Source organism: Lithobates pipiens, unplaced genomic scaffold (genome assembly GCF_037356315.1).
Source record: "Lithobates pipiens isolate NorthernLeopardFrog02 unplaced genomic scaffold, aLitPip1_a1.2 Scaffold_13, whole genome shotgun sequence".
In the NCBI taxonomy this organism is placed as follows: domain Eukaryota; kingdom Metazoa; phylum Chordata; class Amphibia; order Anura; family Ranidae; genus Lithobates; species Lithobates pipiens.
Window position 1 is genome coordinate 79,149,107 of NW_027507718.1, and position 19,195 is coordinate 79,168,301.

Genomic DNA, 19,195 nt, shown 5'->3' on the forward strand with positions numbered 1-19,195 from the left:
CTAACTGCCCTGACAGTTTTTACTTTTACAACTGACACTGAATGCAGTGATCAGTAAATAAATGACCACTGCAATCAGTCACACTGTGACTAGGGGGGGGGGCGATCGGGGGGGTGATCGGGGGGGGTTTGTGTACCTATGTGTGCCTATGTGTTAGTGTAGTGTTGGTGCACACTTACTTTCACTTCTCCTCGTAGTCCGGTCAATAAGACCGCCCCGAGGAGAATGACATCACTTCCTCCCTGCCTGTGTTTACTATACAAAGAGGGAGGAAGCTTCTCATTCACCAGGAGCGATCGAGAGGGGATGGCCAGAAACCAACGCCCATCCCCTCATCCCGGATCGCTCCTGCAGCAAAACGGACCGCCGCATCCAGCGGGAGGGGGTCCGATCGGACCCCCACCCGCTGGAAGGCAAGCACGTACATGTACGTGCTTGTGCCTTTACATGCCATTGTGATGACGTACAATGGCATGCGGCGGTCCTTAAGTGGTTAATACAAGCGAGGATTATGTCACTTTTATCCCATTCTCATGTTTGTCCTTTTATAATAAGCTTGAACAATATCAAGTTGAGTCCTATCTTTGCCTGTACATAGAATGTTAAATTTCCTACTGGCAGCAGGCAGGTGTGAGTGCATCTGCACACACAGTGAGTCAAACACTTTTGGAGGATCCCTGGTGTCAAGAACGGCAGCAAAGAAGCCACGTCTCTCCAGGAAAAACACCAAGGACAGACTGATATTCTGCAAAACATACAAGAGTTAGACTTGTGAGGACTGGGGTAAAGTCATTTTCTCTGATGAATCCTCTTTCTGATTGTTTGGGGCATCTTGCAAAAACCTTGTCCGGAGAAGAAAAGGTGAGCGTTACCATTGGTTCTGTGTCATGCTAACAGTAAAGCACCCTGAGGCCATTCATGTATGGGGTTGCTTCTCAGCCAAGGGAGTGGGGTCACTCACAATTTTGCCTAAAAACACAGCCATGAATAAATAATGGTATAAAAACATCCTCCAAGAGCAACTTCTCCCAACTATCCAAGAACAGTTTGGTAAGGAACAATGCCTTTTCCAACATAATGGAGCACCTTGCCATATAGCAAAAGTGATAACTAAGTGGCTTGGGGAACAAAACATCGAAACTGTCCATGGCCAGGAAACTCCCCAGACCTTAATCCCATTGAGAACGTGTGGTCAATTCTGAAGAACAAAAAAAAAACATGAATTCTCACAAACTCCAAGCATTGATTATGCAAGAATGGGCTACCATCAGTCAGGATGTGGCCAAGAAGTTGATTGACAGCATGCCAGGGCGAATTGCAGAGGTCTTGAAAAAGAAGGGTCAACACTGCAAATATTGACTCTTTGCATAAACTTAATGTAATTTCAATAAAAGTCTTTGACACTTATGCAATGGTTGAAATTATACTTCACTATACCATAGTAACATCTGACAAAAAGATCTAAAAACACTGAAGCAGCAGATTTTGTGAACATTAATATTTGTGTCATTCTCAAAACTTTTGGCCACGGCTGTAGAAGCTGAAAATATTCACTGTACTACACATATGCTGCAGGCAGCCTTATGAATTAAACATTGCTAACAAAAAGGAAAAGCAATTGTTTGGCAGAAGAGACATGCGGTGATAAGAATTGACTACAACTGGAGCAGCCAGAATCTAGAGCAATTGCGCATGGCAGCCAATCAGCTTCTAGTTTTCATTTCCAAAGCTTAACTGAACAAGCTGAAGATAGAAGCTGACTGCTTACTATACAAAGCTGCTCCAGATTCTGCCTGCCCCAGTTTCATTAATTTCCTCTCAATGTCTCTTCTACCAAAAACACTGTACCAAATAGTTTTACAGGGGTTTGACTATTTAGATCGAATTTTACGTGTTTTTGGAGGTTCAGAAAACTACTAGGAATTATTATTATTATTATTATTATACACGATTTATATAGCGCCCTATAGAATCCCTGTGATATCGCTGAAAAAATATGTTCATGTCCTTTTTCTACTTTTAGTACAGGTATTGAGAGATGTAATTTGCAGCGAGTAAGCAACAGGAGTTGATTGTGTCCATTGGTTGCTGTTTTTTTCAGCAGATGCCATTCATCTTGATTGACATGGATCTGCATTGATTGGTATGATGTGATTGACAATAGACTTACACAGTGGAACATTTTAGCATTTTTAAAAATTCTTTATTAGGACTTTTAAAAAAGATTTTTGAATGCATATGTGTATAGGCATACCCCACTTTTAAGTACACAATGGGGTTTATTTACTAAAGCTGGAAAGTGCAAAATCAGGCTCACTTCTACATAGAAACCAATGAGCTTCTAACCCCAGCTTGTTCAATTAAGCTTTGGTAATAAATCCTGGAAGCTCATTGGTTTCTATGCAGAAGTGAGCCTGATTTTGCACTTTCCAGCTTTAGTAAATAAACCCCATTGTGCATTTAACCGCTTCCCGACTGGCAATGTACATTGGCAGAATGGCACGGACAGGCAAATGGGCGTACAGGTACGTCCCTTTGAATTTGCTGCCATGCCATCACGTGCGCGCCGTTGGCTGGGACCCCCGTGAGTCTGACCGCGGGTCCCGTGGACTCGATCGCCATGGGGATACCCGCGATCATCTCACAGAGAGGAAGAACGGGCAGATGCCGATGTAAACAGCATCTCCCCATTCTGCCTAGCTACAAGTGACACTGATCTCTGCTCCCTGTGATTGGAGCAGAGATCATTGATCTGTAAAAGACAGCCACACTCCCACAGTTAGAAACACGCCCCTAGGACACACTTAACCCCTACACTGCCACCTCCTTTTTAACCCCTTCACTGCCAGTGTCAGTGCCTAGAGGCGATTCAGTTCGCATTGTGCGCTATATAAGTATTTCATTCATTCATTCATTTACACAGGAATCAGTGCATTTGTATAGCACTGATTGCTGTATAAATGAAAATGGTCCCAAAAATGTGTCAAAAATGTCCAATGTGTCCGCCATAATGTCGCAGTCACAATAAAAATCGCTGATCGCCGTCATTACTAGTAAAAAAAAAGTATTAATAAAAATGCCATAAAACTATCGTCTATTTTGTAAACAGTATAACTTTTACGCCAACCAATCAATAATCGCTTATTGCGATATTTTTTACCAAAAATATGTAGAAGAATACGTAACGGCCTAAACTGAAGAAAAATCTTTTTTTTCAAAATTGTCGCTCTTTTTTTGTTTATAGCGCAAAAAATGAAAAGCACAGAGGTGATCAAATGAAACCAAAAGAAAGCTCTATTTGTGCTAAAAAAAAAAGGACGTCAATTTTGTTTGGGAGCCACGTCGCACGACTGCGCAATTGTCAGTTACAACAACGCAGTGCCGAATCTCAAAAAGTGCTCTGGTCTTAAGCCAGCAAAATGGCACGGGCTTAAGTGGTTAAAAGTGGGGTATGCCTGTACTATGTATTGTTAAAAGGAGCTTCCAGATTCAGATAAGCCCCCTGCCAACTAGCTTCCACAAATACCTGACCAGGCATATGGGGAAGATTCCCTTGTCCTCATCAACATAGGGACAAGGTGCTTTGCCAAGGCCATGTTGAGAGGATGTAGCCTGGTATGATACAAAGTGAGTGCTGCATGTCCCCCCTCCCCCCCACTTCCCTTTTACTGCATGCTTGGATAAGGGTCTAATATGGATTTTAGAGGTACTACTTATTTTTTTCATTGATTCCTTTCACGTGGGGTTCCCCCTTAACATCCACACCAACCCTCATCAAGGATACAGATCTGTTTTTTATTTTTAGGAGGGACCCCATGCTGCTTTTTTTTTCTTTTCTGTAGTTAAGGGCATCTCCCAGGTACGTTATTTACACACATTTTGCATTTTTAATGTTGGCATATAGGAACTGAAGGCAGGAAGGAGAACTGTGTGGGGGCGAACCATGAGGAAGATTAAGTGTCAGAGGAAAGCCAGGTAGTGACAGTAGGGCTTTCAATAGGTTAGGGAGTGTAAGATACAAGTAGGTAGTGAAACCTTTTCAACCTATAGGCACAAGATTTGGTTGAAATTATCAAATGTCCTCCTTCAAGGAAGATAGTTTTTAAAATAACATTGTCTGAGTAACCATATTTTAAACTCCCTAAAGGGAATAGTGGTTGTCTTCCACTCGTTTGCAATGGTCCTTTTATAAGCAGTGAATATGGGAGTTACTAACTTATATTGGTGCCTGCCAAAATCCACAGGTGGTTTTCAAAGTAGGGCTTCTATAGGATACACAGTTAGTGTCTTGCCCAACGCTTAAGGGTCCTTTCACACGGGGCGGATCAGTGCTGATCCGCCCCGTGGATATCCGCTTGCTCAGCAGGGATCTCCGGAGCGATCTCCGCTGAGCAGAAAGATGACAGGTCTGTCTCTGCACACTGCACAGGGACGGACCTGTCACAGCGCCGCTCTCCCCTATAGGAGATCGGGTGACGACGGACCGCAGTGTCCGTCGTCACCCGATCCGATCCGATGACAGATGGAAAAATAGCTTTTTCCTCCGTCACACTTTTTCGGATAGGAGCGGGTCGGATGTCAGCGGACTTGTCACCGCTGACATCCGACACTCCATAGACCTCTAGGGAGCATCCGTTCAGGTCCGCCTGAAAAACTGACAGGTGGACCTGAACGGATCGTCCGTTTGAAATTGTGTTACATGTCTTTAGCAAAAAGAAAGGTTAGATCTTGGGGCTATCATACTACCTATGACTGTATTTTCTTGGCGAGGACATCATTTTTACTTGTTAGAGGATAATTTGGGAGGGATTTTGATAATTAAGATGGTACCATCTTAATTGCAAGGACAGGCGTCAAAACTATATGGAGGTCCTGTTCTTATTTAGTGTAATTAGTTTAGAATATATCCAAAATATAAGGCTACGAGTAAATGGATCAATTCTGCATTTCTGATAAAGATAGAGGAAGTGCAGGGGGTTTCCTGAAGTGTGATAGATGAGAAGAGAAAATGATTTATTTGGAGATAATAATATAGTTACCTAGGCAGAATGCTGTGATTGTCCTTAGGATAATCAAATTTCTATTTCTATTTCTAAAAACTATCCTGGGTAGTTTTGGCAATGTCCTGACAATTAAAGCCAACTTAAAGCTTAAGTGGCTTACCTGGTACCATCCCACATAACAAAAGCCTTCCCAAATTTTCCTCTAACAAGTAAAAATGATGCCCCACGTCAAGAGCCTACAGTCGCATGTAGCAGGATAGCCTCAATATTCAACTTTTTCGGCTAAGGACAGAAAACAATAAGTATTGGGCAAGACACTAATGCCCCGTACACACGACCGGACTTTTCAACCTTCAAAAGTCTGACGGAATGATTCCGGCAGACTATTCGATCGTGTGTGGGCTGCAACGGACTTTTGATTCGCAAAAGTCTGACAGACTTTAGAAATGGAACATGCTTCAAATTTTTCCGCCAGAACTCTGCCGGACCCAGAAATACGCTCGTGTGTGTGCTAGTCTGACGGACTAAAACCGACGCTAGGGCAGCTATTGGCTACTGGCTATGAACTTCCTTATTCTAGTCCAGTCATACGTCATCACGTTCGAATCCGTCGGACTTTGGTGTGATTGTGTGTGGCCAAGTCCGTTCATTCGGAAAGTCCGTCAGAACTCTGTCAGAACTCCGTCAGAACTCCGTCGAAAGTCTGCCGGACTTAAGTCCTGTCGTGTGTACGCGGCATAACTCTGCACCCTATAGAATCCCTTCTCTGCAAAACACCTGCAGAACAGATTAGGCACTGTTGTGAGTGTGGTATGTAATTATAATGATAATAGGTATGGGGAATTTTACATAAATAAAGTGTTTTGGAGAACGGTACGTGATAAATAAAAGGGTAATGTCTGAATCTACGTATAATGAATCGGAGTCCCTCCAGCCAATCTATGGGGAATTCTTACCAATGTATAAATATCTCCCAATTAAATTAATAAGTAAATACATTTTATTAATATACAAATTTCAACTTCATACAAAACTGGAATTTCTGGCGATTAATATTTCATACACATTACCAAAGACATCAATGCAACAATAAAACTATTTTCCTTAACCAGTTCCGGACCTGCCACAGCAGTTATACTGCGGAAGGTTGGCTCGGCTGGCCAAAGCATCATAACCATATATCGGGCGCATGGCCAACTAGGGGGCGCGTGCCCCCTAGATGGTCACGACTATCGGATTCACTTCAGAACTGATCAGTCTTCAGGCCCAGGCCAATGATTTCTGGCCTGGACCTGGTGAACCCATTCTGGTGAATGAAATCCTCCCCTGTCTGTCTAAGTGTAAACACAGGCAGGGGAAGTGATGTCATCTCCCCTCATGGAACACTTTTCCATTCCAGAGAGAGGAAAGAAGACCTCCCAGAGTAAGGTGCACCAACACTACACTGACACAGTACACATAGGCACATGTGTCACTCCCTGATCACCCCCCAATCGCCCCAGTTAACCCCTTCTCTCCCTGTCAGTGTGTCACCCAGTGCAGTGTTCATATTTTTTTTGATCACTGTACTGGTGTCATTTGTGACAATAATCAGTGTTAGGGTACTTCGTGGTAGGCCCAGATAGGTCTAGGGACCCCCCTTAACCCCCCTAATAAAGGTTTAACCCCTTGATCATCCCCTGTCACCAGTGATTACCGTATTAGTGTCATGGGTGATGCTGGTTAGGTAGTTATTTTTTTATAGCGTCAGGGCACTCACCGTATATAACCTAAATAAAGGTATAACCCCCTGACCACAAGGTGGGTGATATCAGTTTTTAGCATCAGTCAGGAAGTGTCAGATTAGTGCTAGTAGCGATAACACGCACGTATGCACCATACACCTCCCTTAGTCGTACAGTGTCTGAATGGATCAATATCTGATCTGATTAGATCTATACTAGCGTCCACAGTAGTTTAGGGTTACCAAAAATGCAGTGTTAGTGGGATCAGCCCAGATACCTGCTAGCACCTGCATTAGCCCCTCAGCCCAGCCCAGCCCACCCAAGTGCCGTATCAATCGATCACTGTCACTTACAAAACACATAACTGCGGCATTCACATAGTCAGGCCTGATCTCTGTAAACGCTAACAGTTTTTTGGTAGCATTTGAAGCAGTCGCTGACAATCAGGTGCTCTTCTTTCCTTTGAGTCTCACTAGTGTACCAGTAAATGTAGAGGCCAAAATATCCAATCGAAGGTACACTATTGAAGAGGCCTACACGTTTCTGAGCCTGACAGATGAGAGTGAAGAGGAAGTCACCCATCTGTCTGATTCTGGCTCAGAACACGAACCAGTAAACAGCAGCGGCACCCTGACAGATAGCTCTGACGACAGAGTAGTGGTCCCTGCCAAAGTCAGGCGTACCCAACCCCATTTTTCTGCTGCTGTTGAAGTGCAAGAACTTCAAGGCTCTTGTATGGAGCAGAGAGCCAGTACTAGTGCCACTCATCCTTCTGGTGGTGAACTGGCAATCACCAGCAGCCTAGTACATCCTGGTTGTACATTCAGCACTGCAGTAACACTTGGTGATGTGGCGAGTCCCTTAAGTGCAGTTCAAGCTGGTGAGATGGTTACCCAATCTAGTGTCCCGCAGCCACCAAGAAGAAGACAAACACAGGTCCGTCGAGCCTATAGTGTCCTTCCTGCTGCATTTGCCAATGCAAATTATAAGCCCACCACTTCTGCAGCACCCGTTCATTGGCCAACCTGGAATTCAGATGATGTCACTTGATTTTTATTCGCTGTTTTTCACAGAAGATCTCTATAGATCTATTGTGGACCAAAGCAATTTGTATACTGGTCAATTCATGGCCACTAATCCCCAGTTGATCCTTGCCAGAGATTGGAAACCTATTACGGTTTCCGAATTTAAGACCTTCCTGGGCCTATCCCTCCTCATGGGCATAGTTAAAAAAAGTGAGTTGCGGTCATATTGGCCCAATGACCCAATTCGCCATATGCCCGTGTTCTCTGCCTCCATGACCAGGACACGATACGAGCAGATCTTGCAGTTCATGCATTTCAATGACAATGAACTCTGTTGTCCTCGGGGTGACCCTGGATACAATCGGCTTCACAAAATTCGACCACTTCAACCAGGAATTTGCAGCCTTGTTTACTCCTGATCAAGTTGTCTGCATTGATGAGTCCCTGATTAGGTTTTCTGGCCGCTTGTCTATCAAACAGTATCTTCCTAGAAAGCGTGCCAGATATGGGGTCAACACGTATAAGCTCTGTGACAGGGCAACAGGCTATACATATAGTTTTATGGTTTACGAGGGAAAAGATAGTCATGTGGAGCCGGAGAACTGCCCAGACTGCATAGGGAGCTCTGGTAAGATTGTGTGGGACATGGTGTCACCCTTATTCAGAAAGGGGTTGCAAAGGGAGGTGCCCCAGGGATTGTGCAGGTACCACTTGTATGTGGACAATTATTACACAAGCGTGCCACTTATTAGTCACCTTTTTGATTATGGAATTGGCACATGTGGCACCGTGCTATCTAATTGCCGGGGCTTCCCCCAATAGCTTGTAGAGTCCTGACTTAGATAGGGGGGAGCAAGCCTGCTTGAAATTAAATTTGTTAGCAGTGAAGTAGAGGGATTCACGGAATGTTTTTGTTCTGTCCTCCCTTCATGCAGATATGACAGTCCAAATCCTATGGCGACTAGTGTTGTGGAGAAACCCCTCTGTGTCCATGAATACAACCTTAACATAGGAGGGGTGGACCTTAATGACCTATTGTTTGTGCTGTATCTAATGTCCTGTAAGGCCAGACACTGATATAAAAAGGTGTCTGTATATTTATTTCAATTGGCTTACAAAGTTTAGAATGAACTGGATCCTTCCTAAAATTCCAGGAAGAGATCATCACAGCCCTTCTGTTTCCAGGGAGTGCTATGGCCCACCTTCCCATGCAAATGCAGTGAGCTGGTTGCATGAGAGGCATTTTCCATATGTCCTCCCTGGTACCACTGCCCACAACCCACCCCAAAGAAGATGTCGTGTCTGTAGAAAATGCGGATTTAGGTGTGACACCGCTTTTATTGTCCCTCCTGTCCGGACCAACATGGTCTCTGCATTGGTGACTGTTTCAAACGCTACCACACATTAGTGGAATATAAGCGTAGGATACAGCACTACACAGTCCTAGGACACACTTACACAGGGTCTCGAAAGATGAGATATCCATAACATTTTGAGAGACTCTAATCTGGAACTTTACAGTTTATATAAAAGTGCAAAAAAAAAAAAACACAAAAAAAAGCCAAAATAGTTGTGGTTTTATTTTTCTTATCTCTCTTATGTTCGCTCTGTATTGTCCGCTCTATTGTCCGATCCCTATTGTTCTATAGCTATTGTTCTCTCTCTATTGTTCCTGTATTTTAGAACTGTAATGTTTTATTTTTACTATGTTTTATTTTATTTGCTTTATAGGTATGGTATGTCTTACTGTTATACTGTATTGATACTTTGTCTTATTGTAAACCATCATTTGTTTATCAGATACGCCATTCAGCTGCAGCACGGGTTTATTTATTCTGACAGCAACAGCGTTTGCTCCCACAATACATAAAGCCGTGACTCAAGCACATTAGGTGATTTCACCACCACAGTAAAAAATAGAGCATACTCTATATGCCGAAGCATGGGGACAGGGGTGGAGAAGAGATTTGCTCCTAACATTAGGGGCAGATTGCCCCCATGCTTCGGCATATATTTTTTAGCCACAAATTGCATTAAAAAATGTTTTATTTTTACTATGTATTATTGTATTTTCTTTCTTTTTTTTATAGTTATTCAAGAGAACTTATATAAGTCTATGTGTACTTTTAGGATATTAATCTACAATCCGTCTATACATACTGGTAACACTAAAAGTTGTGGTTATAAGATTTCAACTATAGTTATCTAGGATTACAACCAGAACAGTCAAGGCAATCCTCTGTCTAGGAGGGAATAGCTAGGTATCCGGAACATAATACCCACAGACCTGCACTACATATGCGCTATTACCGTGGATGGGAACCCCCCAGAGGGAAAGGCTAGCTTGTCCCTGTTGGTCAGATTACAAGACGGCTTATTTTAAGTAACTGGAACTAGTCGTCTTCTTCTTACTTAGGCTATGGAACTCACTCCTCGAGGTATGGGAGTGGTGCTAATCTGGGGGTACCGCATTCCAGAGGATTTTCATTTTTAGGAGGAAGAAAGATGGGCGACACCCTTGGTGTCTCATGATAAAAGAGAGGATAGCAAAAAGAAAGGGGAGTAAGGATGGGGAGGTAAGCCGCCGCCCCAAGGCCCGAGTCTGCCAAATGCTGCCTGTCTATGTGTAGGACTTGTAATTGTCTGAGTATCTAAACAGATCCCAATGTGTCCACCGCGCATTGTGTTCCTCCTCTCTCTCCCCCATAGCAGCCGTAAGGCATTCCATCCGCTGTATGTCACTAATCCTAGCATATTGTATTTTCTTTGCAGGTATGGTATGTCTTACTGTTATACTGCAATGTTACTTTGTTTTATTGTTAACCATCATTTTCTTAGCAGGTACGCCATTCAGTTGCAGCACTGATTTATTTATCTTGACAGCAACAGCGTTTACTCTCACGATATGTAAATCAGCGACCCCAGCTGTTGGAGGTGATTTCACCACCACAGTTAAAAATAAAATGCTGCATGTATGCCCATCATTAAAAGTGGGTGGATGAAGGGCGGTATTCTAATGGAGGACATGCCCATGGATCAATCTATTTTTTTCGTTCAGCCCACATGCTGCATGAAAAAAAGAACATTACAATATATGCCCAACAAGGACCAGCAACATACTGGTATGTTGTTGGCCTTTGAGTGGTTATACCAGAATGATGCTTGCAGGTTTAGGTATCATCTTGGTATCATTCTTTTCAGCCAGTGGTCAGCTTTCATGTAAAAGCAATCCTAGCAGCTAATTAGCCTCTAGACTGCTTTTACCAGTCCCCTCCACCATCTTCTATGGTTTTCTCAGGCGCTCCTGTGCCAACAGGGAACCCGAGAATGCAGCTGGTGGTTTCACCAGTTGACCATAGAGCTGATCAGAGACCAGAACCCCAATCATCTCTATGGCCTAAGAAACCCAAAAGCTACAAGCATTTCATGACATTTCGCCAGATATAAACAGCGCCATTGGGAAATTATAAAAGCATTATATCACACTGATCTTGGTGTGGTCAGAAGCTTTGAGAGCGGAGGAGAGATCTAGGGTCTAATACACCCCAATTATTTCAAAAAATAGTACCTGTCACTACCTATTGCTGTCATAGGGGATATTTACATTCCCTGAGATAACAATAAAAATGATAGAACAAAAAATGAAAGGAACAGTTTAAAAATAAAATAAAAATTAAATAATGAAAAAAAAAAAACACCCATGTCCCCCCGTGCTCACGTTCAAAGTCAAACGCAAGTGTTGGTCTGGTGTCATATGTAAACAGCAAAGGCATCATGCATGTGAGGTATCACTGTGAAGGGCAGTCATTTTAGCAGTAGACCTCCTCTGTAAATCTAAAGTGGTAACCTGTAAAGGGTTTAGGCTTGATTCACACTTATGCAGGTTGCAGTTTGCATATTGCAGGTGCATTTTGCGTTTTTCAATACACATTTTTGAGCCATTGAAGTCTATGGAACCAAAAACCAGAAAAAAATCCTTGGCCCTTTCCAGAGGTGTGAATCAGGCCATAAAAGGCTTTTAAACATGTATGTTGTTTGTCACCACTACAATTTTAAAGCTTGTCATGTTTGGTATTCATGTACTCGGCATAATGTCATCTTTTTTATTTCATCAAACATTTGGGCAATATAGTGTGTTTTAGTGCATTAAAATTAAAAAAAGTGTTTTTTTTACAAACAAATTGCATTTGAAATATAATGAAAATATGAATATAGGTAGTAAGGGCGCTCTACTCTAATCCTAAATGCCTTGTAATTCCAAGGAGTAAACAAAAGGAAATTAATATGTGTTTTTCATCTAAAAATCTATGCAAATAAATATATAAAGTGCGATGTGCAAATTTGATGAGTTCCAGTAAAGTGCATGTGAGAGAGAAAAAAAAAAAAAAACGTTTTACAGTATATAAAAAATTGACCAGGGGTGATGTCGCTGAAGAGGAAGGAGACCAGGCTGCCCCGCAAACTAACGGCTTTCATGTATCAGCTGTCCACGCGGCGCAGCCAAAATGGCGCCGCACTGATCGGGCGGAACACACAAGCGGAGGCTGCAGCTTCTCCTCACAGAGAGGGTGACTCCAGCACACCACACTGGTAAGTGCATATAATAGAGGGGATCCTCTGCATTCCCTTCCCGGGACTCCGACCACTCATAGCCCAGCAAAAAGAAAGATGAGACTTGATGACACAGGGACAGCCCAGGAGAGAGGCAGCGCGGGAGAGATGTCTTATGTCTTCCCGAAGCAGAGCCTACAGCCAGACGCCATAGCATCATTAACCACAATAGGTCAGGCTGTTATGGATACTACACTCAAGGAAAAGCTTATGTCGCTCAGGAGTTCCTTGCAATCAGATATGCTCTCATTTATGCAAGGCTTTGGCAACAGTATAGGGGTACTAGATGACAGGATCGCTCACTTGGAAACAAATGTGGGAGATATGGCTAACACTATTAATGACATAATTGACACACAAGAAGCACTTGTGAACTAAATGGCTCACTGATAAATTGGCAAATTTGGAGGATAGAGCCAGACGCAATAACTTTAAAATCTGAGGGGTACCGGAGACGGTACAAAACAATGAATTACCCGCATTTGCGAGGGGCTTAATCAAAGCAGTGCTCCCTGAAGCGAAAAACATGGAATTACTCATGGATCGCATACACAGATTACCAAAGCCTGCATTTTTGCCAGACTCAGTACTCAGAGACGTTATTCTCAGAGTACACTTTTTCCACATCAAAGAGCAGTTCATGCAGAAGGTGAGAGGTATGACAACGCTACTTGACCCCTATAATCACCTCCAAATATTTGCTGACTTATCTGAGCACACTCTGAGCAGACGTAGACAACTCAACAACATAACTAAAACCTTACGCAATAACCAAATCCAATACCAATGGATTGCACCCACCAAAATTTCCATCAGCCATGAGGGATCGAAACATGGTTTCTTCCGTCCAGCAAGGATTGCGGTTGCTGCAGGATTGGAATAATATCCTGACCACTAACGACATGTTGCCTATGGACCAAAGCACCACTGGCACCATCTCGGCCCATCCCCTCCCCCCACGGAGCCACATGAACACCCCTAATACCTGAAAGGCTGGGGTAAACCCACATTGCATGCCATGCAGATGTGACACCTGCTCACGTTCGGTCTTACCAGACTTTTTACCCCCGTCTAGGGTTTCTAGGCACTATTGTGCCGTGGACATACCCTAAGATTCATTTCCATTTTGTTATAGTTTCTCACCTCCCAAGACGCTATTTCCCTGTTGGAATATTACCTACAACTTGGGAGCACTCCTTTTTCCTCAGCTAACTGTGGACTCTGCCCAACCAACGTTTGGCGAGCTACTACCTGAGAGCAACAAACTACTTTTACCTACCCCACCTTTTTTTTTGTCTCCCCCCTCCCCCTCTCTCCTCTCTCTCATACATGCACCCGCACTCTGCTTCTCACCTATCAGCCAACGACTGCTTCCTCACCATCCACAGTATCACCGTGCGAAAGAACAGAGGGTACCCTCCCCCAAGAAATAACTACAAGCTCGGCGATCACCAGGCTGTGGAGGAAGCCACCGCCACCTGCTTAAACGACAAGAGCAAAGGTGCCTAACTCCGCTTCTGTTGTCACTCACATTTCCACAATGACTATAAAATTTTTTACAATCAACGCCAAGGGCCTTAATCACCCGGCGAAAAGAGCCTATCTATGGGCCTGATGGTTTTGTGGGAGAATATTATAAGCAATTTAGTCACATACTCACCAAACATATTACCCCGGTGTTCAATTCTGCTGCCTCCTCAGCCTCTTTCCCCCAGGAAATGTTGAAGGCTTTAATTATTACGATACCGAAGCCAGGGAAGGAGCTCACCTCAACGCAAAATTTCCACCCTATCTCACTGCTTAATCACGACGTAAAACTGAATGCTACAGTACTTGTAAATAGACTGACTGACTTGATGCCGACACTGATTCACCCTGACCAGTCAGGCTTTGTTAAGGGATGCCAAACATCTGATGCGGCCCAAAGAATGATTAACATCATTCATCACGCAGTGACCCATCGAATGCCTTCTCTGCCTCTTTCTTTGGATGCGGAGAAGGCATTTGATAGGGTTCGCTGGCAGTATTTAAAACAGATGTTAGAAAAATTTGGCTTCCAAGGTCATATCCTGTTAGCAATCTTAGCTCTATACTCCTCCCCCTCAGCGCAAGTCTATTGCTTGCCCATGCTATCGACTGAGTTTAGTATAACCAATGGTACAAGACAGGGCTGCTCCCTTTCACCCTTAATCTTTGACTTGTTGATTGAACCCCTTGCTGCTAAAGTCCGATCCCAAGTGAACATTTCGGGAGTCAGTGTTGGAGGCAAAGAGCACAAAATCAGTCTCTTTGCTGATGATGTGATATTTTCATTAACCAACCCTTCCTCTTCCCTGGCTTCTGTGCAAACATTACTGGATGAATTTGGTTGTGTCTCCTATTATAGAGTTAACGTATCCAAGTCTTATATATTACCTCTAACAATGTCACAGCAACAACAACAACACTTGCAAAATCGGTATCAATACGCATGGTCCAAGGAATCTCTCACTTACCTTGGCACTGCCTTCACAAACAACACCGCAGCTCTGTATAAAATGAACTTCATTCCTTTCCTAAACACACTACCTAAAGACCTAGAAAAAAATTCCAAATTTACGCTCTACAGCTCGGGCAGACTTGCAGCATTCAAGATGCTTAAACTTCCCCAGCTGCTCTACCTATTCAGGGCACTACCCATCCCTATACCATCTTCGTTCTTTACGCAGTTTCAATCCATGCTTAGAAAATTCATTTGGCAGGGTAAAAAAAACTGAATAGCACAGCATATTCTCACAAAACACAGAAGAGTAGGTGGAATGGGATATATTAATATTAGAGACTACTATAATGCAGCCACCCTGGCACAAATTAGAGCTTTGTTTACTCCTGACCCTGATAATCACTAGAACTCTATGGAAGCTTCCCAGGTACTGGGCAAGAACCTAAAGATTTGGCTACTATCCACACCCAAAATTAAGAAAACTGATAAGCACATATCTCCAACCATAAAAGCAGCGACGGCAGCTTTTGCTTACATGTTCACAAACTCGCATGCCACAGCTAAACCTGTAAAATCCCCCTCCCCATAGAAACGCTTAACCTACTGATTCGGGACATGCAGCTTTCTTCTTGGAAGGAAAAGGGCTTAACTCACATCGCAGACATGTATACTAATGAGTATATACAACCTTTCACCTCCTTGTAGAGAAACTTTTCGCTCCCTACAACAGATTACTTTAAATATGTCCAAATATCCCACTGCCTAATACAAACTCCCTCTCTCCGCCGCAACATCCCAATAGAAGCTTGGCAATACTCGTCAGGTGGTAAAACGTCAGCCAAAGGTATTTCACTTTTCTACGCCTTGCTAAAAGGTAAAACCACTTTCGAAAAACTGCCCCCTATGTCAAAATGGGAAAAATATATAGGTACCTCGTACTCTACGCAACAATGGTAAAATGCACTGCAAGCTACTCACACAGAGACAAAAGCGGCTAATCTATGGGAACTTACGTATAAAATGAACCTTAGGTGGTACATCACCCCAACACAGATCCACAGGTATAGCCCCACTACAGAGCCAACCTGCTGGAGGCATTGTGACCTCCCAGGAACCTTATATCATATTCTATGGGCCTGCCCTAAACTAACTCCATTCTGGAAAGATACATTTCATCTCTTAACAGAAGTCACACACATTGCCTCTCCACCAACCCCAGAACTAGCACCCCTCAACATTGGTATTGAGAACTACCCACATAATCTCCAATGCATAATCACGGCAAGGTTGACCGTAGCACGTAACCGGAAATCCCCAGATCAATTATAACACACGGAAGTCATACAAGTGACACACCTACACGGAATGTATGTACGCATGTATGCCTCGGTGGAAGGCTCTCTGTCCAAACTGGCACACCGCTGGGAAGCATGGTTAGAATGGTTCAAAGAAGCCAAACCTATATTTCTCTGAACATTCACACTAACCCAGGAGAGACACATATTACCTATGTCCTCATTTACACCCCCCCCCCTTTTTTTTTCCCTTACACTCATCATCTTTGCTTCTTGTCTCTATCGATATGCTTTCATCGTAGTACCAATGTGCTCCACGTAGAGCTCCTTTTTTTTTGTCTTTTTTACTTAGCTATGATACCTGCACTTTAGCTGAGTGTTACCGTATTTATCGGCGTATAACACGCACTTTTTCCCCCTTAAAATCAGGGGAAAATCGCGGGTGCGTGTTATACGCCGATACTCCGCGATTTCAGCACAATTTTTTGGGCCGCCGAGAAGTTCCGAGAGCGGCCGAAAGCCGCTGAGAAGTTCCGAGAGCGCCCCAAAGCCGCCAAGAACTTCCGGGTGCCGCCGAGATACACGGGACATCTCGGCGGCGCCATTTTTAAAAACATAAGCGCTCAATGCACTAAGACGGACAGGCTGCAATGAGGACAGGCTGCAATGAGGACAGGAACAGGCTGCAATGAGGATAGGGACAGGCTGCAATGAGGACAGGCTGCATGACAACAGGCTGCATGACAACGCTGCAATGCGGACAGGCTGCATGACAAGGCTGCAATGAGGACAGGCTGCATGACAACGCTGCAATGCGGACAGGCTGCATGACAAGGCTGCAAATGACGCTGACGAGGCTTCAGATGGACACTGATAAGGCTGCATTGATGGGCATTTAAATGTAAGTTTTTTTTTCCTTAAATTTCCCTCCTAAAAGTTTTTTCCACAAAATTCCCTGCTAAACTTTGGGGTGCGTGTTATACGCCGGCGCGTGCTATACGCCGATAAATACGGTAATTACTTGTTACCGACCAACCGGTTTTACAGTACCTCAATGGTTCTGATATTTATACTTCATTTTAATGTATTATACATCGGTTCATCTCTCAAAAGCAGATGAAGAACATACCAAAGGTATTAAAGAGATAGCAGTCATCAATATTCAGGTTGGGGGGGGGGCGGCCCCTCGCTCTTGGGCACAGTGAGTTCCCGGCTGGGGTGCCTGGTGTGTAGGAACGTCCCCTTGGCATTTGGTTCTTATTGTTCCGAATTTGAGACCTCATCTCCACTGGATTGTAACTTCGCCGTTGTAACTGTCAGACCGATGTTCTGTTATAGCATACTGTACTGTTACAGATGTTTTTTGTCCTGCATTTCACTGCATGTATTCTGAGTTTGTAAAAACGTAATAAAAACATTGAAATAAAATGCTCATCTCCGGCTCCCTGACATTTGGCTTGTTTGACTATCCATTCCAGTTCCTGAACTCTGGATATGTTTTGACTACGTTTTTTTCTATTTACTTTTATTATTAAACAAGTGGGGGGGGGGGGGGGCTCTCCTGGTATGACGACTCCTTGGCTGAGTGTTTCATGAATTATGAAATTTTTTATGTATCCTAGCCTTGACAGCACAAATATTACAATTTGCCCATTTCTGCTTAAAATTTGTACTGCTCCTTAATGCTCCAGGAAAGGGCTAAGGGGTCGTTGGTGCCTGGGAAAAACAAAAGATTGTCTAAAATTAGAGTAGAGAAGTGTTTGAAGAGCAGGATTTTCCCTTTGGTTTTACTAAGTATCATACTATGACTGAGTGAGTTAGTAGAGGGTTCTGGTCTCTATTCCCAAGTGCCAGCCAGAGAATGTTATCGATGCCAATGGAAAAGTAAGCATAGGCCTCTAAGGAGACTCAGAACAGGGATAGTCTCTGTGGTGCAAAATAGGATTGTGTAACCTGAGCCATGTAATAAGTTTGATAAGTTGGTTTAGGATGCTGCTCATGACTTACTCTACCTCTCACACAAATTTTAGCATGCATGACTGCAGTGCACAGAGACAGTATGTAGAACACAGCGTCAGAAGTACCCATGCATAGTACAAGAATTTGGGTTGCAAGGTAATCTTCACAGCATCAATCCTGCTCAGCCAGGAGATATGTTGTTTCTCACAGTTTAAGAAGGTCCTGAAGTTGATATAAATGGGATTTAGCTGGCTTGCTTCAATCTATTAAAGCCAACAATTGTATGGATGCAAAAATCTGGCAGTTTACAGGGTGTCTGAAGTTTAGGAGATGTGTCTGTACAGTAAATGTTAATGCTCTATTTAGGGCTTTTGATTTGCAACATTCAACATTTTCATGAAGGAAAACATGTTAGGGAAATTTAAAAAAAAAAATCAAGAGGGAAATTGACCTAATGTTTTGAATACAAAGGTGTTTTTAGATAAAATAATCATCTTACAGAAAAAAAGGGAAGACTGAGAAGTATTTAAAGGGAAACCAAAGTATTTTTAACTTTATTTATACATACATTTAACCAGTAATCCAGGGCTGTCTTTAATATTGATTGGACCCGGGGCAAATATTTTTTTGGGGGCCCCCCTCCCCCCATGCAATTTCGCTCTCGACCTTCTCAGAGACATACAGTAAATTGAAGCGAGACTTAAAATCAGTTTACTGTACCAGATCAGGAAGCAATTGCGATTGGTTGTCAGAGGTTACAGCATATCTTTACCGCTTACTGACTGGTTACTAGAGGTTACTGCACACATTAAGGCTCACTGATTAGTTACTAAATGTTACAGCACATGATTTATGCTTGTTGATTGTTTGCTAGAGATTACTGTACAGTAATACTGCTCACTGGTTGCTATAGGTTAACATCACATCTTCTCCTCTCTGCAGGGGGACATGATATACATATGCATGCCACCTTTATTTACTTATCAATGCCGTCGGCCTCCAATATTTACATATGAATGTTGCTGCTATTTACATATGAATGCTGGTTATTTACATGTAAACACAGGGTCTGTAGGTGAGTCATCTTTACACATCA